We start from the raw sequence: 27210 nt of genomic DNA, 5'->3' as shown, positions 1-27210 counted from the left end.
ATAAGGCCCTGCCTCTGGGAAAAAAAAAAAAAGAGAGAGAGAGAGAGAGAAAGTAAAAGAAAGGCCGGGCACAGTGGCTCACACCTGTAATCCCAGCACTTTGGGAGGCTAAGGTGGGTGGATAATAAGGTCAAGAGATCGAGACCATCCTGGTCAACTTGGTGAAACCCCATCTCTACTAAAAATACAAAAAATTAGCTGGGCACGGTGGTGCGTGCCTGTAATCCCAGCTACTCAGGAGGCTGAGGCAGGAGAATTGCCTGAACCCAGGAGGCGGAGGTTGTGGTGAGTTTGTGCCATTGCACTCCAGTCTGGGTAAGAAGAGCGAAACTCCGTCTCAAAAAAAAAAAAAAAAAGAAAAGAAAAGAAAAAGAAAGAAAGAAAGGGAGAGAGAAAAGAGAGAAAAGAAAAGCCATGATCACAGTCCTTATGAAGCCAGCAATGCAATGGAAAAGACAGCCAAAAAGCAAGGACTGTGAATTAAAAGACATGTCACAGAGACAGACAATGCTAGGGTAGAGGAGAAGGCAGGGGGACTCATTTAGATAGAGCCGGTCAGGGAAAAACCCTCAGAGAAGGTGCCAAGACCTGAAGGTCAAGAAGGACTTAGCCATGTGACTTAGCCAAGAATGTTCTGGGCAGAGGAGAAGGGGAAGACTTTGAGATGGAATAGAACATGGAGTGTTCAAGAAATGGAGAAGAGGCCAGTATAGCTGAGGGTAAGTGAAGACGTTGCCAGGGATGGCAGGGGCCAAACTTGTACCAAACGTGCAGAGCTGGTAAATCCTACTGTGGATATGGAGTTTTTTCAAAGTACAATGGGAAAGAAGCCAGTGGCAGGTTGTTTTTTTTTTTTTTCCAGTGAGGACATGTGTTTATCATGTGTTGGGGTGAGTACAATTAGTTCTGTATTCAGGTAGGATTGGAGCTGACTCAGAGCTCATCCAGTCCAATCTCCCACAGGTGTAGAAGTGCCCTGATGAAATTTCAGAGCTGGCTGTCCAGTGAAGATTTGTATGCCTCCAGAAATGGGGCTCTCACTACCCCTCAGCGTAGCCTATTCTGCTGCTGGGCACCTCCGATGGTCAGCAATTTCCTTCTGGCAGCCTCTTTCTTGGGTTGGGGGGTGGGCAGATACTGTCACTCCAGCCTATCCCTCAGGACAAGAGAGATAGCTGGGGTGGAAACAGAGGCAGAAAAAGCAGTAAGTTGAATCTGAGAATGAACAGAGACATGGCAGGATGGGCAGGGACATTCCTGAGGTGCCAACAGTCTCTAGCTTGATCCAGGGGGCAGTGGGGAGGAGGCTGCTGACGGCAAGATTCCAGGCAGGAGGTGACTCAGAAGGCCTGGTTGTCAATGTCCCTCTGGTCCCCAGTATATTCTTCAGGCCTGAAGCTGTAGGGAGGGGGTGGCTCTGTAGGAGTTGGGCCCAGGGTGGTCTTCAAAATCACTTCAAGGAACTGGGGAAGAACTTGTTCTCCTGGTAGCAGTTGTCACCACAGCATTTGAGTCTTTTGGGGTGGGAGAAGGAGAGACCACATTTGGCTACAACCTTTTGGGGGCTAGCTAGCAGGCTGAGCAGCAAGGTGGGTATAAGCCCAGGGATACAAGCTTGGGACATCTCCAGTGGCAGTTTTTAAGCAGGCAAGTAACATTATTGGGGAAAATGTTATTTATTTTTTAAAAAAGAAAAAACATTATTTTCTTTTCTTTTTTCTTTTAGAGATGGGGTTTCACCATGTTGCTCGGGAGGCTGGTCTCGAACTTCTGACCTTGTGATCCACCCACCTCAGCCTCCCAAAGTGCTAAGATTACAGATGTAAGCCACTGTACCCAGCCAAATATTACACACAATATGTCTAGAGATGGGGTTTCACCATATTGGCCAGGACTGGTCTTGAACTCCTGACCTCAGGTGATCCACCCGCCTCAGCCTCCTAAAGTGCTGGGATTATAGGTGTGAGCCACCTCACCCAGCCCTGGATTTATATTTTTAAGATTTCTTTGGCTGTTAGAAGGAGAAAAGACTACAGGGGGCCAGAGTAAAGGCAGAGAGATCATTTAGGACGTTATTGCAGGCATCTAGATGAGAGATGATGGTTAAAAGATTGCAGTGGAAAAAGATGGACAGATTGGACATCTATTTTGGAGGTAAAATAAACAGGACTTAGGGATGGATTGAATTTGGGAGGTGGTGAGGGAAAGGAAGAAATTATGGTCAGTGTGCTCAGCTATGTGTATGGTGGTAGCATTTCCAGCAAAAGGGAAGACTAGAGGGGCAGGTTTCAGAGACAACACCAAGAGTTTTGTTGTGACATGTTAAGTTCTAGATGCCTCGGGGCATCTGGTTGAGACATCATGTAGGCAGCAGGCTCTATTCTGTAGATCTCTTAGAAGTGAGTTCTGGGATGAAGACAGAGTTTTGTGGAGAATGTCAGCAGGAATGTGGTATTTAAAGCCTTGGGTATGATATTATCTTGGAAGCCTAGAGAAAGAAGAGACAATGCCACTTCTTGTGTGTGTGTGTGACAGAGTCTTGCTCTGTCACCCAGGCTGGAGGGCAGTGGCACAATCTCAGCTCCCAGGTTCAAGGCATTCTTGTGCCTCAGCCTCCCGGTCATCTTCTTGAGCCAAGAACTCCATCCAACAGAGGACTGGTGATATGGTTTGGATCTGTGTCCCCGCCCAAATCTCATGTGAAATTGTAGTCCCCCAGTGTTGTAGGTGGGGCCTAGTGGGAGGTGACTGGACCATGGGGGCGGTTCCTCATGAATGGTTTAGCACTTTCCCACTAGATACTGTCCTCCCAATAGTGAACTTTTGTGAGCTGTGGTTGTTTAAAAGTGTGCTGCACTTCCCCCCAAGACCTCTCTCTTGCTCCTGTTCCTGCCATGTGAGACGCTTTGTTCCTCTTCTGCCTTCTGCCATGATTGGAAGCTTCCTGAGCCTTCCCCAGAAGCAGAAGATGTAACGCTTCCTGTACAGCCTGTAGAACCATGAACCAATTAAACCTATTTTCTTCTAAATTACCTGTCTCGAATATTTCTTTTTAGCAGTCTGAGAACAGACTAACACATCTGGTCAAGGAGCAGATGCCTGCAAGGGATCCATGAGCAAGAGAGTGGAGAGGAGAGAATGGTTTCATGGAAGCCTGAAGAAGAAAGAGCAGGAGAAACTAGCAACAGTGTCATCAGCTACTGGGAATCTAAAGTGAGGACCGTGACTGATGTTTCCTGAACTCTCTTGAACATACCTGTGTTTTCTGAATGTCTACACTGTCAAAACTTTTCCCTTCTGCTCTTATGGAGTCTTCCTCCATGTGTCTTTGGCAGCAGCAGGTGGGCGTGCCCCTGAGGGAGCAGTGGGAGAAGAGAATGTTTCTGGGAGTATTGTTCATAGTTGCAAAAGAAAAATAAGATAAATAAATAGCTGGCCAATTGAGGTGGCTCACACCTGTAATCCCAGAACTTTGGGAGGCAAAGGCGGGCAGATCACTTGAGGTCAGGAGTTTACCACCAGCCTGGCAAACATGGTGAAACCCCGTCTCTAATAAAAATACAAAATTAGCCAGATGTGGTGGTGGACACCTGTAATCCCAGCTACTCAGGAGGCTGAGGCAGGAGAATCGCTTGAACCTGGGAGGTGGAGGTTGCAATGAGCCAAGTTCATACCACTGCACTCCAGCCTAGGCAACAAGAGTGAAACTCCGTCTCAGAAAAACAAACAAACAAACAAAAACAATAACAAAGAAAAATAAATAGCTATCCATTGACAGAACAGTGGATGAATGAATTGTGCTGTCCACTGAGATCATGGAAGTTCAGAGAGGGGACATTTAGCTTCAACTGGGTCAACTCTTCCAGACTGTCATACTTGCCTCCTTATTCACAATTTCCTGAAAATCTCCATGTAAAGAGGATGGCATAGGTCCAGGTTGGAAGAGGGGAAGTTGATAACTGGCTTCTGTTGCAGGTATGAATTCTCAGTCCACAAACTCAGAAATAAAACTTCTTTTTTTTTTTGAGGCGGGGTCTCACTCTGGTTGCCCAGGCTGGAGTGCAGTGGCACGATCCCAGCTTACTGCAACCTCCGCCTTCTGGGTTCAAGCAGTTCTTCTGCCTCAGCCTCCCAAGTAGCTGGGACTACAGGCAGGCATCACCACACCCGGCTAATTATTTTGTGTTTTTAGTAGAGACACGGTTTCATCATATTGGCCAGGCTAGTCTCAAGCTCCTGACCTCATGATATGCCCGCCTCAGCCTCCCAAAGTGCTGGGATTATAGGCGTCAGCCACCACACCTGGACGAAATAAGACTTTTTAAAAAACTGGATATAATTTCTAATTTAATTATTCAATAAACATGCATTGAACATCTACTAAGTATCAGTCACAGTGCTAGGTCCTGGAAGCACAACAATGAAATGACTAAGACCTAGTCCTCCTAGAGCTTCCATTTCTGGGTGAGGGAGACAGATTATATGTGAACAAATTTATTTATTTATTTATTTATTTAAATATAAATATATATAAATAAGTAAATATATTTATTTGAAATTGAATAATGCAATTTCAGGGGATTCTAAATTCTAAAAAATAAAGCAGGAGGGCCGGGCGTGGTGGCTCACACCTGTAATCCCAGCACTTTGGGAGGCCAAGGAGGGCAGATCACCTGAGGTCAGGAGTTCGAGACCAGCCTGACCAACATGGAGCAACCTCTATCTCTTTAAAAAATAAAATAAAGAAAGAAAAAATAAAGCAGGGAAAGGAACATAGGATGATGGGAGTGGCTCTTATTTATTTATTTGGATTCACGGGATACATGCACAGTTTTTTTTGTTTTGTTTTGTTTTATTTTTTTGGGGGTGGGGGGAGGAAGGCAGGAAGGGAGGGAAGGAGGACGGTAGGGAGGAAGGAAGGGATGAAGGAAGGAAGGAAAGGAGGAAGCGGGGAGGGAGGGAGGGAGGGAGGGAAGGGAAGGAAGGAAATTAAGCAATGAGAGAGACATTGCCGACCTGGATCTAGAGGTTTACAAGTTGATTTCTTTTTTTTTTTTTTTTTTGAGAGAAGGAAAGAAAAAAAGAAAAAAAGAAGTAAAGGAGAGGAAGAAAGAGGAAGAGAAAGAGGGAGAGTAAATGGAAATATTGCTTTATTTTGAAAAAAATTGGGTATTAATAATGGCCAATCAATGTTTCATTTGAACTTATGGGTAGGTGTGATGTGGTATTGACAAGAATGTATATTTTGTGTATTTGAAGTGGAGAGCTCTATAAATATTTATTAAGTTTACTTGTTCCGGATCTGAGTTCGAGTCCTTGATATCCTTATTAATTTTCTGTCTCATTCAATCTAAGTCTCGTATCTGGGTGTTAGGATCGTTAGCTCTTGTTGTTGCATTGATCCTTTTACCACTGTATCTTTGTTGCTTTAAAATCTATTTTATCCGATACGAGAATTGCAACTCCTGCTTTTTATTTATTTATTTATTTATTTATGCTCTCCATTTGGTTGGTAAATCTTTCTCCATCCCTTTGTTTTGAGTCTTTGTGTATCCTTGCATGTGAAACAGGTCTGGATGTAACATGCCATTGGGTTTTGGCTGTGTCTTTTGATTGGGGGATTTAGTCAATTTAAATTTAGGGTTACTGCCATTTGGTGTTGACTGGCTGTTTTATCCACTCGTTGGTGTAAATTCTTCTTTATGTTGGTGCTCTTTACTTTTTGGTGTATTTTTAGTGTATTTTTTGGTGTATATTTAGAAAGGTGTATTTTTAGAAAGATTGTTTCTTTCTGTGTGTAACGCTTCTTTCAGAAGCTCTTGTAAAGCAAGAGCTTTACCACCATTATCTGGTGGTAATAAAATCTCTGAGTTCTTGCTTGTTCATAAAAGATTTTCTTTTTCCTTCAGTTGTGAAGCTTAGTTTGGCTGGATATGAAATTCTTGGCTGAAGGTTCTGTTCTTTGAGGATGTTGAATATTGGCCCCCACTCTCTTCTGGCTTGTAGAGTTTCTGCTGAGAGATCTGCTGTAAGTCTGATAGGCTTGCCTTTGTGGGTAACATGACCTTTCTCTCTGGCTGCCCTTAGTATTTTCTCCTTCGTTTCAACCCTGGTGAATCTAACGATTATGTGCCTTGGGGTTGCTCTTCTTGAGGAATATCTTTGTGGTGTTCTCTGTATTACCTGAAGTTGAATGTTGACCTGCTTTGCTAGTTTAGGAAAATTTTCCTGAATAATATCCTGAAGGGTATTTTCCAGCTTGGATTCATTCTCTCCGTCGCATTCAGGTACACCTATCAAACGTAAATTTGGTCTTTTCACATAGTCCCACATTTCTTGGAGACTTTGCTCATTCCTTTTTATCCTTTTTTCTCTAATCTTTTCTTCACGTTTTATTTCATTAAGTTGGACTTTGACCTCTGATAACCTTTCTTCTGCTTGAACAATTCGAGTGTTTAAACCTGTGCATACTTCTCGGAGTTCCTGTATTGTATTCTTCAGTTCCATTAATTCACTCATACTCCTCTCTAAATTGTCTATTCTCAATAGGATTTCATCAAACCTTTTTTCAAAGTTCTTAGTTTCTTTATGTTGGGCTACAACATGGTCTTTTAACTCTCCGAAGTTTGTTATTATCCATTCCTTGAAGAGTGATTCTGTCATCAGGATGCGCTCGTTTCTCCATCAAGCCTTGTTCCATTGTCGATGTGGAACTGTGATCATCTTTAGAGGGACAGGCGTTCTGACTTTGAGTATTCTCAGCTTTTTTATGCTGGTTTCTTCCCATCATTGTAAATTTATCCTCCTGTCGTCTTTGAAATTACCAACTTTCAGATTAGGTCTCTTGAGTGGAAGTCCAGGTTGTTAGTTCCCAGGGCCAGAGCAGCGGCGTTAAAACTGATGGTGCTTTTCTGCCCAGGATTCTCCTGTCTGGCTTCCTTCTTGTGTCCGTAGTAGGCGACTCTGCCTTTCCGGGGCTCCAAACCTCGGTCAGAAGGGGCACCGGTCCCGTTTACTCTGCGCCGAGCGCTGCCACGCCGAGGTGCCGTCACAGCCACTGCGCCGTGCTCTGGTGTCCTGCTGGGGACCCGTGTGGGTCCTCCGAACCTGTTTACTCTGCTCAGAGAGCTGCCGCGCCAAGGTGCCTGCGGAACCGCTGCGCCGGCCACGAGAGTCGCTCTGGCCACCCGTGTGTTTCCTCCACTGGGGGATCTTTTGCTCCGTGAGCGACCTGAATTTGTCTGAAAGTGTGGCGTTCTCTAGTTCTCCGCACCTTCCCTGAGAGCTGCAATCCCGGGATGTTAGCGATCGGCCATCTTGTTTTGTATCTCCACAGTTTGTTACAAGTGTAGATTGCATGATGCTAAGGTTTGGGCTTCTATTGTCCTGTCACCCCTATGTTACCATAGTACCCAATAGGAAGTTTTTTCTTTCTTACATGGAGTCTCACTCTGTTGCTCAGGCTGGAGTGCAGTGGCGCGGTCTTGGCTCACTGCAACGTCTGCCTCCCAGGTTCAAGCAATTCTCCTGCTTCAGCCTCCCAAGTAGCTGAGATTACAGGCTGGTGCCATCATACCTGACTAATTTTTGTAGTTTTAGTAGAGACGGGGTTTCACCATGTTGGTCAGGCTGGTCTCAAACTCCTGACCTTGTTATAGTCCTGCCTTGGCCCCCACAAAGTGCTGGGATTACAGGCCTGAGCCACCGAGCCCAGTCTAATAGGAAGTTTTTTAGCTTTCATTGTGCTGTAGTCTCAGCACTTTGGGAGGCCGAGGCAGGCGGCTTGCATGAGCTCAAGAGTTTGAGACCAGCCTGGGCAACATGACAAAACCCCATCTCTACCAATTATACAGAAAATTAGCCAGGCATGGTGGCATGCGTGCCTGTAGTCCCAGCTACTTAGGAGGCTGAGGTGGAAAGATGGCTTGAGCACAGGATGTCAAAACTGCAGTGAACCAAGATCACGCCACTGCACTGTGGGTAACACAGCAAGACCAGCCTGTGGGCAATAGAGCAAGAACCTGTCTCAAAAAAACCCAAAAAATTCTGTACCCATTTAGCAGTAACTCTCCTTTCCCCTCTACCTCCAGCCTCCAGCCCCTGGTAACCTTTATTCTCCTTTCTCTATGAATTTGCCTATCCTAGCCAGACACAAAGGGACAAACATTATGATTTCGGTTACCATTGCCACCCTTAAGCAGAAGGAACAGTCAACTGTCCCTTCTCTTCTTCTGGACTATCTTGGGTGCGAGAACCTCCGTAAGTTTTGTCACCCAGGGTAAGGTTGGGCTGCTATAACAAAATGAACAATCATTCAATGGCTGGAACAAGTTAGAAGTTTACTTTTGCCTTATATCATGGTCTAGGGGCTAACGTTCCAGGTCTGCTGGTGGCTGTGCTCCATGTTGTCATCCAGGTACCTGTAAGAATTAAAGAAAGAGGAAAGAAACAAGAAAAAATGGCTTGCCATTGAAGAAAGGTTTTTTATTTCACTTTTTTTTTTTTGAGACAGAGTTTTGCTCTTGTTGCCCAGGTAGGAGTGCGATGGCACGATCTTGGCTCACTGCAGCCTCCACCTCCCAGGTTCAAGCAATTCTCCTGCCTCCGCCTCCTGAGTAGCTGGGATTACAGGAAACTGCCACCAAGCAAAGCTAATTTTTTGTATTTTTAGTAGATTCGGGGTTTCACCATATTGGCCAGGCTGGCCTTGAACTCCTGACCTCAGGTTATCCGCCCACCTTGGCCTCCCAAAGTGCTGAGATTACAGGCATGAGCCACTGCTCCCGGCCGTTATTTATTTATTTTTTTTGAGATGAAGTCCCGCTCTGTCGCCAGGCTGGAGTGCAGTGGCACAATCTTGGCTCACTGCAACCTACAACTCCCTGGTTCAACTGATTCTCCTGCCTCAGCCTCCTGAGTAGCTGGGATTAAAGGCATGCGCCACCACGCCCAGCTAAATTTTTTTGTTTTTTTGGATTTTTAGTAGAGACGGGGTTTCACCATGTTGGCCAGGATGTTTTCAATCTTTTGACCTCAGGATCTGCCTGCCTCAGCCTCCCAAAGTGCTGGGATTGCAGGTGTGAGCCACCACGCCCTGCCAAGACAGATTTATTTTAGAGAAAAACTTGAGAGGTGCCTTTTGGCCAAGTTAGGTCAGAGGCACACTCTCTTACAGACTACTAGTTTTTAAGGATTCAGGGTGGGAGAGTTTATCAGAGGCTTGGACTGCTTCTGTGTCTCTTTGTTGTGCTTATCTGGGAAGGAGAGTTGTGTGCTTGTTCTCCCATGCATCTTTCTGCAGCTGCAGGCATATCCCCCCAGGTCTGCTTTTAGCTTCCCTTTCTTAGTGGACCTGAAGGGAAAGGAATGTGCTTAGTAAGGCCCACTGTTTTACTGGGGACCACTGTATGAGGGTGAAGTTTGGCAGTGACCCAAAAGACTTTCCCCCCACCTCCCTCTGTGCCTGAGCTGTTTTATCTGTTTTACTGTTTGCTCTTTCCGCTACTTGCAGTGAAAAGTGATTTCCTGAAATGCGTGAGGCTACAAAGGGAGCTGGAATTTAAACTGGTGGTATTTGTCTGTTCCTGCTCTGTCAGTACACACGTTCCTTCCACTCTCTGCATGGTTGAGGCTAGCTCTTGTGGAGTTCAGCTAGGAGGAACAGTAAGAGTCCTTGGACCTCTTCTTTGTTTTGACTCATCCTAGGAGATCTTGTCTAGTTCTTGGCTTCTGTATCACTGATGATTTTTTAATTATTATTATTATTTTTTTTGAGACTGAGTCTCACTCTTGGAGTGCAATGGCGCGATCTTGGCTTACTGCAACTTCCACCTCCCAGATTCAAGTATTCTGCCTCAGACTCCTGAGTAGCTGGGATTACAGGCATGTGCCACCATGCTCAGCTAATTTTTTTGTATTTTTATGAGACTGACGCACTACCTACTGCACTAACGAGGCACCTTTGTATTTTTAGTACAGACAGGGTTTCCCATGTTGGTCAGGCTGGTCTTGAATGCCCAACCTCAGGCGATCCACCTGCCTTGGCCTCCCAAAGTGCTGGGATCATAGCCATGAGCCACTGCACCTGGCCTCACTGATGATTTTGAAATTTGTCCTTAGTCTGGCCTCTCCTCTGAACTTGACATCTCCATTTGGAGGTCCATAGCCATCTCAAACTTGATACGTCTAAAAATGGCCAGTACCTTCTGTTGTCCTCCCTCTTTCAGTAAATGACAATTCCATTTTTCTTGTTGTTCAGGCAGAAAAGCTTGGTGTCATTTTTGATTTCTCTTTTTCTCTTATAACCCATATCTGGTCTATCAGTAAATGCTTTTGGTTCCATTATCAAAATACTATTATCTTTCTCTAGTTGAACTCCTGTTATCCAAACTCAGAAACGAGAGATGCAGACAAAATGTTTCAAATATCCCTCAGTATCTGAGCCCTTACTACTACTATTATCCTTAGACCTAGATCCTGTGTTTTAGAGGACGCTGCGTACCACAAACACAAGAAAAATAAGGATGACGTGAGTGCCTCTATCACCTGGAATCTGAAGCTCAGGGCTGATCAGCCTGACCCATAATAATAAACATCTGCTCCAGGACTTGCACCATTCAGGCTACAGGGAATGCTTCTAAAATGTCTTGCCCTGTGTTCTAGAAACAAAAATGGACTGTGTTGATTGCTGTAAAGGTTTACAGGTTGTTATCACTACCAACATCAGAGACAGACACCGCTTTGGAGTCTGGAAAGGGCAGAGAGGTAGAAACACTTAGGTAAGAAAAAAGACAACTTAATTGATTTGCCAAATCCTTTCTGATAGCATTAAGGCAATTAATTTTTGAATAACAGAGTATCATTTCCTGGAGGTGCCCAGTGTCAATTTCTTGCTTCTCTTTCAGCTTCAATTACTTTTCCAAACTGAAAGTGTTTGCAAATTACCTTGTTATTCACAACAACAGTTAGACATGGCAGCATGGAATGTTTTCCAATGGAATAAATCTTTTCTTATCTGTGTATGGATAGATCTACGTGTAATATGGGTGGAGCATGGTACAAATTCTTCCTATTGACATTTAGATGGATCTTGAGCACTAAAATGGCAGAGGTTTTTTTTTAATTAATGAGATTTGATTAAATTTTCAAAAACAAAATATAGCAGCTTTAAATAATTTTTATTTAAAACTTTTTAATGTCTATAATTTGTGGTTTTATTTTTAATTTTTTTTACTTTTCTTCTTTTTCATCTAGTAATTGCTTGAGAATTTTATTTTATTTTTGAGACAGAATCTCGCTCCATCTCCAGGCTGGAGTGCAGTGGCACCATCACAGCTCACTGCAGCCTCGACCTCCTGGACTCAATTGATCCCCCCACCTCAGCTTCTCAAGTAGATAGGACTACAGGTGTATACTACCAAATACAGCTAATTTCTGTATTCTTTTTGTAAATACTGGGTGTTGCCATGTTGCCCAGGCTAGTCTCGAATCCCTAGGCTCAAGCAATTCATCCGCCTCAGTTTCCCAAAGTGTTGAGATTACAGGCCTGAGCCACCATGCCTGCCCTATTTATTTATGTATTTATTTTAGAGACAGTGTCTCATTCTGTCACCCAGACTGGAGTACAGGGGCACAATCATAGCTCACTGCAGCCTGGAACTCCTGGGCTCAAATGATCCTATTGTTTCACCCTCCAGAGTAAGTGGAACTGCAGGTACAAGACACCACACCTAGCTGCTTTTTAATTTTTAATCAATTATTTAAAATATTTTGGAGTAATTTTTAAAATATAGGCATGGTGGTGGGCACCTGTAATCCCAGTTACTTGAGAGGCTGAGGCAGAGAATTGCTTGAACTGGGTGGTGGTGGTTGCAGTGAGTCGAGATTGCCCCACTGCACTCCAGCCTGGGTGACAGGGCAAGACAGCATTTCAAAAAAAAAAAGAAAGAAAATGTGGTATGTATATACCATGGAATACTACTCAGCCATAAAATGGAATAAAATAATGGCATTTATAGCAACATGGATGGAGTTGGAGACCATTATTCTAAGTGAAGTAACTCAAGAATGGAAATTCAAATATTGGATATTCTCATTTATAAGTGGGAGCTAAGGTATGAGGATGCATAGGTATTAGAATGATATAATGGCCTTTAGGGACTTGGGGGAGAGAAGGAAGGAGGCGAAGGATAAAAGGCTATACACTGAGTACAGTGTACACTGCTCAGGTGATAGGCATACCAAAATCTCAGAAATCACCCAAAGAACTTATCCATGTAATCAAAAACCACCTGTTTCCCAAAAATAATTGAAATAAAAAAAGAAAAAGTTTTTCCTTTCTCTGCCACAAGTCTAGGCTGCAAATTTTCCCAACACTTATGCTCTGTTTTCCTTTAAATATAAGTTCCAACTTTAAGTCATTCCTTTGCTCCTGCATCTGAACATAGGCTATTAGAAGCAGACAGGGCACATCTTGAACACTTTGTTGCTTAGGAATTTCTTCTGCCAAATACCTAGGGCATGAATGGAATCCAGCCAAGCTCTTTGCTAAGGCATGATATGAGCAATCTTTGCTCCACTTCCTAATATGTTTCTCATTTCCATCTGAGACCTCAGCACCCTGGACTTCTCTGTCCATATCACTATGAGCATTTTGGTCACAACCATTTATTCAACCAGTCTCTGAGAAGAAGTTTCCCTGATCTTCATCACTTCTGAGCCCTCCAAAGTCTTCCAACCTCTGCCCGTTACCCAGTTTCAAAGCTGCTTTCACATTTTCAGGTACCTTTATGGCAATACCCCACTCCTTGGTACCAATTTTCTATATTAGGCATTATTATATTGCTATAAACAAATACCTGGCTGGGCACAGTGGCTCACACCTATAATCCCAGCACTTTGGGAGGCCGAGGCAGGCAGATCAGTCAGGAGTTTGAGACCATCCTGGCCAACATGGTGAAACCCCTTCTCTACTAAAAATACAAAAATTAGCTGGACGTGGTGGTATGTGCCTGCAGTCCCAGCTACTCAGGAGGTTGAGGCAGGAGAATCGCTTGAACCCGGGAGACGAAGGTGGCAGTGAGCCAAGATCGCACCACTACACTGCAGTCTATCGACAGATCAGACTCCATCTCAAAAAAAAGAAAAAAAGAAATAAAAAGGAAATACCTGAGGTTGAGTAATTTGTAAGAAAAGAGGTTTAGCTGGGCATGGTGGCTCTTGCCTCTAATTCCAGCACTTTGTAAGGCTGAGGCAGGCAGATCACTTAAGCTCAGGAGTCCGAGACCAGCCTGGGCAACATGGCAAAATGCCATCTCTACAAAAAATAGAAAATTAGGTGTGGTGGCATGCACCTTAGTCCCAGCTACTCAGGAGGCTGAGGCAGGAGGATCACTTGAACCTAGGAGGTTGAGGATACAGTGAGCTAAGATCACACCATTGAACTCCAGCCTGCTGGGTAACAGAGCAGGATCCTGTCTCAGAAAAAAAGAGAGAGAGAGAGAGAGAGAGAAAGAAAAGAAAAGAGTTTTAATTGGCCCCCAGTTCTACAGGCTATAGACTAGACAGGAAGCATAGCAGCATTTGCTTCTGGGAAGGCCTCAGAGAGCTTTTACTCATAGTAGAAAGCAAGGCTGGAATAGGCATATCACACATTCAAAGCAGGAGCAAGAGAGAGTCAAGGGGGGATACACACACTTTTAAATGACCAGATCTCGTCAGAACTCAATATCATGAAGCGGCACCAAGCTGTGAGGGGTCCACCCCCATGATCCAAATACCTTCCACTAGGGCCCCACCTCCAGCACTGGGTATTACAATTCAACATGAGATTTAGGCAAGACAAAAATCTAAACTATATCAACAGCAAATGGTGAAATTCTGAGACGCACCTGAGAAGCTTCAAGAGGAAATCTCTACCTTGAGAAATGAAATAATCATTCTAAATGAAGACTGGAGTGTCTTCATTAGACTATTTCTAACTGGAAACTAGGAAAATTAAATGGAGTCTGTAAATAAAAAAGCTGTAGTTTGGAAGATGGCTGAAAATTTACAGAAACAGATTTTAGAATTAAAAATCAAAACCTTTTGCAATTTTACTGAAAGCAGATGAATAGCTCAAGAAAAACATATTGTTCTATCATATGGGACCAAAGGGCCCCAGCAACCAACATTGTTGTCTCATCTCCAGATATTATTGGCTGCCTCAGCTTCATGGGGAGACAAGTGCTAGTGTTTGGCATGAACTTGATTAGCTTGCTATAATGAGGACCACAGCAACTGAAACACTCGTGTCTGACCCAGCTAAGGATATGAGGCTCTGATTTCCCCAGCAACTGCCCGATGGGAGGAGTTAACACAATACCGAAGTCAGACTTTTACGTCCTTGGGATTGCAACCCCGAAGAAAGCATCAGCATACAACCTTTGATTCATGCTTTGATGTGTTTTCTAGGGAACATAAGCTGATATTCAGTACAAAAGAGATCTTCTGGGTATGATTTCAGGGTTTGCTTCGTCACCTATGTGAATGCAATAAGGACCTCATTGCTGGCAATTAGTGGAAAGATAATAACCCTTCCCTTCATTTGGCATTATAGTTATTAAGCCTTTTATTGGTGGCAAAGGGAATACTACATGGAAAATCAGATCCAGGGCCAGGTGCAGTGGCTCACGCCTGTAATCCCAACACTTTTCAGAGGCTGAGGCAAGCAGATCACCTGAGATCAGGCGTTTGATCCGATCTCAGATCAACCTGGCCAACATGGCAAAACCCCGTCTCTACTAAAAATACAAAAATTAGCCGGGCATGGTGGTGTGTGCCTGTAATCTCAGCTACTTGGGAGGCTGAGGCAGGAGAATCACTTGAACCTGGGAGGCAGAGGTTGCAGTGAGTTGAGAAAAGGAGAGGAGAGGGGAGGGGAGAGGAGGGGAGGTGGGGAAGGGAGGGAGGGGAGGAGGGAGGGGAGGGGAGAAAATCAAATCCAGGATCAGGTATAAAGTGCAAAGTTGCAAAAAATCCTAAACGAACAGATCTGGTAGGTCTCCTATGTCAAAGTCAAGGCACTGATAAGGAAAAAGTAGGACCCTGAGACAGAGGATAGGAGCATTATGGTGGACAAACCTAAGAATCTTTACCTTACAAATTCTCCTGAGTTCTGGGTGGCAAAAGCAGCCCCTTTCCTCTTGCCAGGGAAGAACAATTTCCTTTTGACTCATGTGAGTAGGTGCTTTCATGTGAAGCAGGTGCTTCATAAGACGGCATTTGTTCTCCTTAAGACCTGTTTCCATCACACCCTCAAATAACTGAGGTCAATTCCTAGAAATCTTGAGTGTGGAAATTTACTTATTGGTCTCAGAATAAAAAAGCTACACATCAAAGAACGTGAAAGACATAGTGAATACATATGGGAGTAATTTCAGGATTTTTAGGCATGGCAGTGAGGGTAGGGAACCAGGCAGAATATAAGGCTGGCTAATGGGGAATATATTGACATAAACTACTCTTCAGTAACTCAGGCGTCAATATTCTTGCAAAAATGCCTGGAGCTGGTCTCTGGTAGACAGTTTCCAAAGAAGGTCATTATCAAATCCTTCCCTCCTTCTGTGTATATGGCACTCCCCACATCAAGAGATGGAGTCTATTTTCCCCACCCACCCACCCCCATCCTTAAATCTGCAAACCCTTAATTAAGCCTAACCCAGATAAGCAGAATTGTGAGAAGTAATAAATTGCTATTGTTTTAAGTCCTTAAACTTGGATGGCTTGTTATTTTACAATAGATAATTGAAATACAATCTTAATAGTTTGCAAAGATGTTTCTTAGAGCTTGGGCTGGATGATGGCCTACAATAAATGGGCTCAATATACTAGAATTCCCTAGAGTATTTAAGAAGAGGTATGGAAGTTCAGGAAGGTAGGAACATAGATTCAAGAACTCAGCACCAGACTGTGTTCTTTAGGAAGGCCCAGAGGATGTTCTTTTCACTAAGACAATAAGAAGTTCACTGATAAGGGAACACACCTACACTGAGTAGGTCAGTGATGTCTGTCTTCAGTACACTTGGATTAAAAGTAAGTGACACTGCCATGGAACTGACATCCCTCATGTCAATCCTAATGTTGAGATTCCAGAATGGCAGAAGTGACAACCAAGATCAGGTGAGTAGAATTAGTGTCAAAGGCAGCAGAGACAGAGTGATAATGAGTGTGCCTTGACCTTCAAGGATCTATACCTTGATTATGGGAATGGGATACAGCTAACTGGATGGTCCTTGATTTTTACTTTTATTTTATTTTTTTGAGCTGGAGTCTCACTCAGCTGCCCAGGCTGAGTGCAATCTTGGTTCACTGCAACCTCCGCCTCTCAGGTTCAAGAGATTCTCAGCCTCAGCCTCACAAGTAACTGGGATTACAAGCACCTGCCACCAAATCCAGCTAATTTTTTTGTACTTTTAGTAGAGACAGGGTTTCTACTAGGCTGATCTCAAACTCTTCACCTCAGGTGGTCCACTGCCTCGGCTTCCCAAAGTGCTGGGATTATAGGAGTGAGCCACTGTGCCTGGCCAATTTTTTTTTTTTTTTAAATAAAGTTCTGGCAACCAGAAGACTGACATTAGCTGCTGCCACAATAGAAATTCTGGTCCCTCATCTTGATGTTTTAAATTTTTTCTTTTTCTTTTCTTGCTCTGACACCCAGGCTGGAGTGCAGTGGTGCCATTAGAGCTCACTGCAGCTTCAAACTCCTGGGCTCAAGTGATCCTCTCTCCTCATCCACCACACCTAGCTAGATTCCTGACCAAAGTTTACAGGACCAGAACCACTTAAATACAGGGGAGTATATTAAGTCCCCCTTAAGGAATGACTCTACAATCCTACCGTCATTATATATAGTAAATATCCCTCCAGTCTTTCCCTGGGGGCTGATCTGCTGCCATTTACCAGGGTAACTGTTCATTCAATGACAAGAAGACTATCTAGAATTTTCAAAGATGATTGTAGAGTCTGTGCTATCATGGAAATTGGAAAACAAAATACCATCATGACTTCCTGATTAGAATAAGAGCTAAAGGAGCTCAGGTGATAGATGGAATGGACCTTAAAGCCAATGGGTCTCATAGAAATTAACAGAATCCTCTTACTGATTTCATGACCTGTGGAATAAAAGCTATTAGGATAGGAAGAGCCAGGCGGAAGCTCCTGAAACTACCTGTATTAGTCAGTGTTCTCCACAGACAGTGTTAATGGACTGTGTATATTTATGTGTGTGCGTGTATGTATATACATACGTATATGTGTATATACAGTAATGTGCCACATAATGATGTTTCAGTCAATGACAGACTGCATATTTGGCAGTTGTCCCATAAGATTATAATACTGCGTTTTTACTGTACCTTTTCTATGTTTAGATATGTTTAGATACACAAATACTTAACATTGTGTTACAACTGCCTACAGGATTCAGTACAATTACATGCTGTACAGGTTTGTAGCTTACGAGCAACAGGCTATACCATATAGCCTAGGTGTGTAGTAGGTGCTACCATCTAAGTTTGTGTAAGTACAATCTCTGATGTTCACACAATGGCAAAATCACCTAACGACACATTTCTTAGGACATATTCCTGTCTCTCTGTGACACATGATGGTGTATATATATAAGAGATTTATTTTAAGGAATTGGCTCATGTAATTGTGGAGGCTGGCAAGTCCCAAATATGCAATGTAGGCTGGCAGGCTGGAGACCCAGGGAAGAGTTGATGTTGCAGCTTGAGTCTGCAGGCAGATTGCAGGCAGAATTCCCTCTTCCTTGGGGGAGTCAGTCCTTTTTCTCTTAAGGCCTTCAAATGACTGGATGAGGTCCACCCACATTATGGAAGGTAATCTGTTTTATTCTTTATTCAAAGTTTACTTATTTAAGTGTTGATCTCATCTAAAAACTGCCTTCCCAGCAACATCTAGACTAGTGTTTAACCAAATATCTGGGTACCATGGCCTAGCCAAGCTAACACACCCAAAATTAACCATCATGCTACACTACGGTTTATTTTAGCAGTGTTACTTCGTATCTAATATTTTGGCTGTGGTTATGCTCCCTATCATATACCCTTCAATTCACTAGTCTGGCCTCTGGAAAAACAGATGATTATAGTGGATAATAGATGGACTACTGTAGACTTAATCAGGTAATAGCCCCAGTCAGAGCTCCTCTCTACTGAATGCAGTATCTTTACTGGAGGGTATCAGCACAACCTCTAGCTGATGTGCATGATTTTTGATCTGATGAATGCTTTTTTCCAATACCCATGAGAGGAGTGGACCAAAGGCAGTTTGCTTTTACATCACAATGTTACAGTGACAACTCCTTCACTCTCTCCCTTCAGAGCTTTATTCACTTTCCAGCTCTCTGTTATAATATAGTCTTAAGGAGCTAATTGGACACAAATAGGAAGTGGTAAGCACCATAGTTGTCTGAGATAAATTACACGAGTCTCCTCTTATCCATGGGGCATACGTTCCAAGACCCCCATTGGATGTCTGAAGCTACAGATAGTACTGAATCCTATGTATATTTCTCCTATACATACATATCTATGATAGTTTAATTTATAAATTATGCAGAGTAAGAGATTAACAATAACATAATAATATAGAGTTAACGACTAATTAATAATAATATAGAATAATTATGTTATACTGTAATAATAGTTATGTGAATGTGCTGTCTCTCTTAAAATACCTGACTGTACTGTACTCACCCTTCTTGGGTAATGGGAGATAATAAAATGACTATGTGATGAGATGAAGGAAGTGACTGATGCAGACATTGTAACATAGCATTAGGCTACCATTGACCTTCTGATGATACATCAGAAGAAGGACCATCTGCTTCTGATGATCATGGATCGTAAGCCATGATGATGTTGATGACTGGATGTCAGGAGCAGATGATGTGGATGATTAATGGGCCGGTTATTGATACAGTGTGAATGCTCTGGACAAACAGATGATTTGCATCTTGGGCAGATAGAGAGGGGTGGCAAGAAATCTCTAGTGTGAATACCACGCTATTCACAATGGTACACAACTTAAAATTTATTATTTATTTCTGGAATTTTCTATTAATATTTTCAGACTACAGTTGACTGCAGGTAACTAAACCCCAGGAAAGTAAAACCTCAGACAATGTGGGAACTACTGTATGTGAAGATTCATGGTCCTTCCACATTGTTAGTATTTTCTGGATTTCAGTGTTTTGGGGGTCTCTTTAGATTGTATAGGCAGAATTTACACATGGAAATACTTCTCCAATGGCAGCCAGACACAGTGGCCCATGCCTGTAATCTCAGCACTTTGGGAGGCCAAGGCAGGTGGATCACGAGGTCAGGAGTTTGAGACCAGCCTGGCCGACATGGTGAAACCCCATCTCTACTAAAAATACAAAAATTAGCTGGGCGTGGCGGAGCGTGCCTGTAGTCCCAGCTACTTGGGAGGCTGAGGCAGTAGAATCGCTTGAACCCGGGAGGCAGGGGTTGCAGTGAGCCAAGGTCGCGCCACTGCACTCCAGCCTGGGCAACTGAGGGAGACTCCATTAAAAAAAAAAAAAAAAGAAAGAAAGAAAGAAATACTTCTTCAGCTCTCTATTGGAAGGTTGTCAATGGTGAGTTGTGTCCAGAGCAAGAGAAGGCTGTTGTGATGTTGTGAAAAAATATGTTTTTTGGTCTTCATTACTGTTTCCTGGCATACAACTCCCCAAATCCTTTGAATTTCCAAAGTGATGTCTTCTTGTATGCTAATAATTGACTGAGGGCTAGCAACTGCTAGGTAGCTTCAGGGTGGAGGCTGGTGACTGGAAACACTAAGGCAAGATTACGAAGTTGAGACTTTCAACATCACCCCCACTACCCTATGGGAAGGGCAGAGCGGCTGAAGGTTAAGTTGATTACCAGTGGCCAATGGTTTAATCAATTATGACTACATCATGAAGCCGTCATTAAAAAACGAAAGGACACCGGTGTGGTGTTCATGCCCATAGTCCCAGCACTTTGAGGTGCCAAGGTGGGAAGATCACTTGAGCCCAGGAATTTAAGACCAGCCTGGGCAACATAGGGAGACCTCCTCTCTACAAAAACCAAAAAAACCGAGAACGATCCAAGATGGCCAATCGCTAACATCCCGGGATTGCAGCTCTCAGGGAAGGCGCGAAGAACTAGAGGATGCCACACTTTCAGACAAATTCTGGTCGCTCACGGAGCAGAAGATCCCCCAGTGGAGGAAACACACGGGTGGCCAGCGCGACTCTCGTGGCCGGCGCAGCGGTTCCGCCGGCACCTTGGCGCGGCAGCTCTCTGAGCAGAGTAAACAGGTTCGGAGGACCCACACGGGTCCCCAGCAGGACACCAGAGCCCGGTGCAGCAGCTGTGATGGCACCTCGGTGTGGCAGCGCTCGGCGCAGAGTAAACGGGACCGGTTCCCCTTCTGACCGAGGTTTGGAGCCCCGGGAAGGCAGAGTCGCCTACTACGGACACAAGAAGGAAGCCAGACAGGAGAATCCTGGGCAGAAAAGCACCATCAGTTTTAATGCCACTGCTCTGGCCCTGGGAACTAACAACCTGGACGTCCACTCAAGAGACCTAATCTGAAAGTTGGTAATTTCAAAGACGACAGGAGGATAAATTTACAATGACGGGAAGAAACCAGTGCAAAAAAGCTGAGAATACTCAAAGTCAGAACGCCTCTCTCTCTAAAGATGATCACAGTTCCACATCAACAATGGAACAAGGCTTGATGGAGAACGAGCTCATCCTGATGACAAAATCACTCTTCAAGGAATGGATAATAACAAACTTTGGTGAGTTAAAAGACCATGTTGTAGCCCAACGTAAAGAAACTAGGAACTTTGAAAAAAGGTTTGATGAAATCCTACTGAGAATAGACAACTTAGAGAGGAGTATGAGTGAATTAATGGAACTGAAGAATACAATACAGGAACTCCGAGAAGTATGCACAGGTTTAAACACTCGAATTGTTCAAGCAGAAGAAGGGATATCAGAGGTCAAAGTCCAACTTAATGAAATAAAACATGAAGAAAAGATTAGAGAAAAAAGGACAAAAAGGAATGAGCAAAGTCTCCAAGAAATGTGGGACTATGTGAAAAGACCAAATTTACGTTTGATAGGTGTACCTGAATGCGACAGAGAGAATGAATCCAAGCTGGAAAATACCCTTCAGAATATTATTCAGGAAAATTTTCCTAAACTAGCAAAGCAGGTCAACATTCAACCCCAGGTAATACAGAGAACACCACAAAGATATTCCTCAAGAAGAGCAACCCCAAGGCACATAATCGTTAGATTCACCAGGGTTGAAACGAAGGAGAAAATACTAAGGGCAGCCAGAGAGAAAGGTCATGTTACCCACAAAGGCAAGCCTATCAGACTTACAGCAGATCTCTCAGCAGAAACTCTACAAGCCAGAAGAGAGTGGGGGCCAATATTCAACATCCTCAAAGAACAGAACCTTCAGCCCAGAATTTCATATCCAGCCAAACTAAGCTTCACAACTGAAGGAAAAAGAAAATCTTTTATGAACAAGCAAGAACTCAGAGATTTTATTACCACCAGATAATGGTGGTAAAGCTCTTGCTTTACAAGAGCTTCTGAAAGAAGCATTACACACAGAAAGAAACAATCAGTATTAGCCTTTCTAAAAATACACCAAAAAGTAAAGAGCACCAACATAAAGAAGAATTTACACCAACGAGTGGATAAAACAGCCAGTCAACACCAAATGGCAGTAACCCTAAATTTAAATTGACTAAATCCCCCAATCAAAAGACACAGCCAAAACCCAATGGCATGTTACATCCAGACCTGTTTCACATGCAAGGATACACAAAGACTCAAAACAAAGGGATGGAGAAAGATTTACCAACCAAATGGAGAGCAAAAATAAATAATAAATAAATAAAAAGCAGGAGTTGCAATTCTCATATCGGATAAAATAGATTTTAAAGCAACAAAGATATAGTGGTAAAAGGATCAATGCAACAACAAGAGCTAACGATCCTAACACCCAGATACATAGAGACTCAGACACAATGAGACAGAAAATTAATAAGAATATCAAGGACTCGAACTCAGATCCGGAACAAGTAAACTTAATAAATATTTATAGAGCTCTCCACTTCAAATACACAAAATATACATTCCTGTCAATACCACATCACACCTACCCATAGGCTTAAATGAAACATTGATTGGCCATCAATACCCAATTTTTTTCAAAATAAAGCAATATTTCCATTTACTCTCCCTCTTTCTTCCTCTCCTTTACTTCTTTTTTTCTTTCCTTCTCTCAAAAAAAAAAAAAAAAAGAAATCAACTTGTAAACCTCTAGGTCGGCAATGTCTCTCTCATTGCTTGATTTTTCCTTCCTTCCCTTCCCTCCCTCCCTCCCTCCCTCCCTCCCTCCCTCCCTCCCCGCTTCCTCCCTTCCTTCCTTCCTTCCTTCCTTCATCCCTTCCTTCCTCCCTACCGTCCTTCTTCCCTCCCTTCCTGCCTTCCTCCCCCGCCAAAAAAAAAACCCCACAAAAACAAAAACAAAACTATATATACTATATATAAATTTATATATATTTGTATATATAGTATAGTATATATATAGTATATAAAATATATTTACTTTTATATACTATATATATAATATATATTTATATACTAAATATATATTTACTAATTATATATTTATATACTAAATATATATATATATATATATATATATATAATAAATTAGCTAGATTTGGTGGTGCATCTATAGTCCCAGCTACTTAGGAGGCTGAGGTGGGAAAACCACTTGAGCCTGGGAGGTAAAGGCTGTAGTGAACCAAGATCATGCCACTGTACTCCATTCTGGGTGATAGAGCAAGACCCTGTCTCAAGAACAAAACAAACAAACAAATAAACCTAAAAGTACAGGGTTTGGAGAGCTTCTGGATAGCTAAACACGTGGAGGTTCATGGAAGGTGTGTGCCCAGGAAGGTCCTAGAAGCTCTGTACCCCTTCCCTCATTTCTCACCCTCATGCATCTCTTCATCTGTATATTTTTTAATAATCTTTATAATAAATTGGTAAACATAAATAGTGTTTCCCTGAAACTCACTTCTGTGAGCTGCTCTAGCAAGTTAATTGAACCCAAAGAGGGGTAATCAAACCCAAAGAGGGGATCATGGAAACCCCAATTTGAAGCCAGTCCATTAGAAGTTCTGGAGGCTGGACTTGTGACTGGCTGGGGGAGCTTGAGGAATGAGCTCTAAACCTGTGAGATCTGATGCTATATTCAGAGGTGTCTGAACCAGAATGACTCCCTCTTCAAAAGAAGCTGGGCAAAATGAGGCTGAGATTTGCTGAGCTACATTCCCAGGAGGTTAGGCATTCTTAGTCACAGGATGAGACAGAAGGCCAGCACAAGATACAGATCACAAAGACACTGCTGATAACAACAGGATGTAGTAAAGAAACCGGCCAAAACCTGCCAAAACCAAGACAGTGACAAAGTAACCTCTGCTCATCCTCATTGCTCATGATATGTTAATTATAAGGTATTCACATGCTAAAAAACACTCCCGCCAGCACCATAACAGTTTACAAATGCCATGGCAATATCTAGAAGTTACCCTATGTGGTCTAAAAGGAAGAGGGACATGGTTGCTTATGCCTGTAATCTCAGTACTTTCGGATACCGAGGCAGGTAGATCATCTGAGGTCAAGACTTCAAGACTAGCTTGGCCAACATGGTGAAACCCCATCTCTACTAAAAATACAGAATTAGCTGGCCATGGTGGTGTGTGCCTGTAGTCCCAGCCATAAGGGAGGCTGAGACAGGAGAATCACTTGAACCCGGGAAGTGGAGGTTGCAGTGAGCAGAAACTGTACTACTGCACTCCAGCCTGGGTGACAGAGCAAGACTCAATCTCAAAAAATAAAATAAAATAAAAGTAAAATAGGCTGAGCACAGTGCTTCATGCCTGTAATCCCAGCACTTTGGGAGGTCAAGGTGAGTGGATCATGAGGTCAGGGATTTGAGATAAGCCTGGCAAATATGGTGAAACCCTGTCTCCACTAAAAATGCAAAAATTAGCTAGCTGTGGTGGCACATGCCTGTTGTCCCAGCTACTCGAGAGGCTGAGGCAGGAGAATCACTTGAACCCAGGAAGCGGAGGTTGCAGTGAGCCTAGACTGCACCATTGCACTCCAGCCTGGGTGACAGAGCAAGACTCTGTCTCAAAAAAATAAATAAAATAAAATAATAGCAAGAGAACTCTCAGTTCCAGGAAGTCCCACCCACATCCTGGAAAACTAATGAATAATCCACCCCTGGTTCAGCATATGATCAAGAAATAACCATGAAAATAGCCAAGGAGCAGACTTCAGGGCTGCTCTGCCTATGGAGTAGTCATTCTTCTGTTTCTTTACTTCTCTAATAAACTTGCTTTCAGTATAAAAATGAGACTGTTAATTTTGGGGGGTCTATTTTGCATTCCAGCTGTGCCTGCTTCTTAGGCCCTAGAAACTGCATGCTTTCCTGGCCCTGTTCTCAAAGGGCTTTTGTTTAGTCCCAGCTACTTGGGAGGCTGAGGCAGGAGAATTGCTTGAACCCAGGAGGCAGACGTTGCAGTGAGCTGAGATCGTGCCATTGCACTCCAGCCTGGGTAACAAGAGTGAAACTCCATCTCAAAAAAAAAAAAAAGATTGGATAGATTTGTCTATAAGGCTTTATTTAAAATTGGGTTTGATAATAATCATATACTAATGCAAAGGTGAAATTTGGCTTTCTCTCTTGAACAGGATTTTTTTTTTGTGAGATGGAGTTTCACTCTGTTCCTAGGCTGGAGTGCAGTGGTGTGATCTCAGCTCACTGCAACTTCTGCCTCCTTGGTTCAAGCGATTCTCCTGCCTTAGCCTCCCGAGTAGCTGGAACTACACACACAAGCCACCACTCCCAGTTTATTTTTTGTATTTGTAGTAGAGATAGGGTTTCACTGTGTTGCCCAGGCTGGTCACAAACTCCTGAGCTCAGGCAATCCACCCACCTTGCCCTCCCAAAGTGCTGGGATTACAGGCATGAGCCACTTTGCCTCACCTAAACAGGATTTTTATGGAAAATTGAAAAAAATGAAAGATTCTGTTTGCCTTTTAAATAAACTACAAGAAAAAGAAGGGAGATAAAATAGATTATTTGGAAAGCTAAGTCCTCTAGCAATGAGTAAAGGTTTTCAACTTTTAAAAATCTTTGAGTTATCATTTTGGCTAAATGAATGGCTTATAGTGACCTGAAATTTTATTTTATCACAATTTTAAACTTTTGATATTTGACAAACTCCAAAATCAAATTCTAAATTATATCTTTTGGTGATCAAGTTAATCCTTTAGATATTAGGTCCCCCTAAAGTCCAAAAATGATATATTTGGCTTATTTGGTATACTAAAATTATACAGGAAGCATTGTCAAATATGAAATGGTGTTTGGCTTTCTTTGAGCTGTATTTGTATAAATATGTTATTGGTATGTATTCCAAAATTATGGAAAACCCCTTTAATTCTGATAAGACATATTGTACATTATCAGTGATAATTATAATTGTTAAATACAATTGTTGTATCCCACAGAAGTAACCCAAATTCCTAGTTAATTATGTCTTTTTTTTTTTTTTTGAGACAGAGTTTTTGCTCTTGTTACCCAGGCAGGAATGCAATGGCGTGATCTCGGCTCACCACAACCTCCGCCTCCTGGGTTCAGGCAATTCTCCTGCCTCAGCCTCCTGAGTAGCTGGGATTACAGGCATGCGCCACCATGCCCAGTTAAGTTTTTGTATTTTTAGTAGAGACGGGGTTTCACCATGTTGACCAGGATGGTCTTGATCTCTTGACCTCGTGATCCACCCACCTCGGCCTCCCAAAGTGCTGGGATTACAGGCTTGAGCCACCGCGTTTGGCATTAATTATGTCTTTAACTGTGGCTACCCTAAGACTTTGTCATCCACAGACAATTGTCTTGTTTTGATTCTCTTTAAAGGATGGTTTATAATCAGCTATTGTACTGACAAGTACTCTTGAATGCAGCTCTCTGATAACTTTGGAAAGTATGCCTTTATAATAGAGAGAATGAACTTACAAGACTTTCTTGGAAAACTAATGTGATTATAAATATCATGCAAAACAGGAATTAATTACATAGACTAAACTAATGGAAGACCAAAATTTTCTTTTTATGATGTTTTGCTTAACATGTTGCCCAATCTTTCTCCTTTGTTTTTCACAGTCAAGACAACTTTTCTTTGGAGCTTTCAACAATTGAGTAAAGTATACTCCTATGAGCAAAATTTTGAGCTTCTTTCTTTCTGTCTACCTGAGTTTACCAGAATTTGGAAACTATCTGTGAGTATTCTTAATTTAGAGCAACATAGTTATTTGCATAAGTACAATAAGAATCTGTTTTCTTTTATAAAAGGACACAATTGGAGACAGAGTATTTTACCAAGGCTTTGACTAAGATGGTGTGCTTTCAGATACGAAGTCAACTTACAGAGCCAAAAAAAAAAAAAAAAAAAAAAAAAAGCCACTTAAGAAAACTAGCCTCATACCTTGTCTATGCAATCCCTGTACAGGGTTCCTGATCTATAGTAAGTAAAGAATGTCATTTTCTAACAAGTCCAGGAGCCCCAAATTATCTTGAGACCTGGAGAGGAATTAACTCAACTCCTACAGGTATTTTCAGGCATAGATAGACAAATCCATGGCTGGTCTCAAGGCTTTAAACAGTCTTGAGAATGCCCAACATGGTGGCTCACACCTGTAATCCCAGCACTTTGGGAGGCCGAGGCGGGTGGATCACGAAGTCAAGAGATCGAGACCACCCTGGTCAACGTGGTGAAACCCTGTCTCTACTAAATACAAAAAAAATTAGGCTGGGCGTGGTGGCTCATGCCTGTAATCCCTGTACTTTGGGAGGCCGAGGCGCGTAGATCATGAGGTCAAGAGATCGAGACCACCCTGGTCAACATGGTGAAACCCTGTCTCTACTAAAAATACAAAAACTTAACTGGGCATGGTGGCACATGCCTGTAATCCCAGCTACTCAGGAGGCTGAGGCAGGAGAATTGCCTGAACCCAGGAGGCGGAGGTTGTGGTGAGCCGAGATCACGCCATTGCA

At 42.8% G+C, this 27210-nt stretch overlaps 1 long non-coding RNA gene across 3 annotated transcripts; it reads left to right on the top strand.

Annotated features, from left to right (window-relative positions):
• Positions 1 to 661: 661 nt before the first annotated feature.
• LOC118155379 (uncharacterized) lies at positions 662 to 26573 on the top strand. Of its 3 annotated transcripts, none has more exons than XR_004745843.3 (3): positions 662 to 719; positions 3057 to 3213; positions 26320 to 26573. It is a non-coding gene; the product is annotated as an uncharacterized LOC118155379 (long non-coding RNA). The 3 variants fall into 3 exon arrangements; XR_004745844.3 differs by lacking the exon at positions 26320 to 26573 and adding an exon at positions 10468 to 11104; XR_008482646.2 differs by lacking the exon at positions 26320 to 26573 and adding an exon at positions 1727 to 1822 and having other exon boundaries at positions 3057 to 4483.
• Positions 26574 to 27210: the final 637 nt, after the last annotated feature.

This window comes from Callithrix jacchus, chromosome 7 (assembly GCF_049354715.1).
Source record: "Callithrix jacchus isolate 240 chromosome 7, calJac240_pri, whole genome shotgun sequence".
In the NCBI taxonomy this organism is placed as follows: Eukaryota; Metazoa; Chordata; class Mammalia; order Primates; family Cebidae; genus Callithrix; species Callithrix jacchus.
The sequence above is the reverse complement of the archived record's forward strand: the minus strand, read 5'-3'. Positions and strand labels throughout refer to the sequence as shown.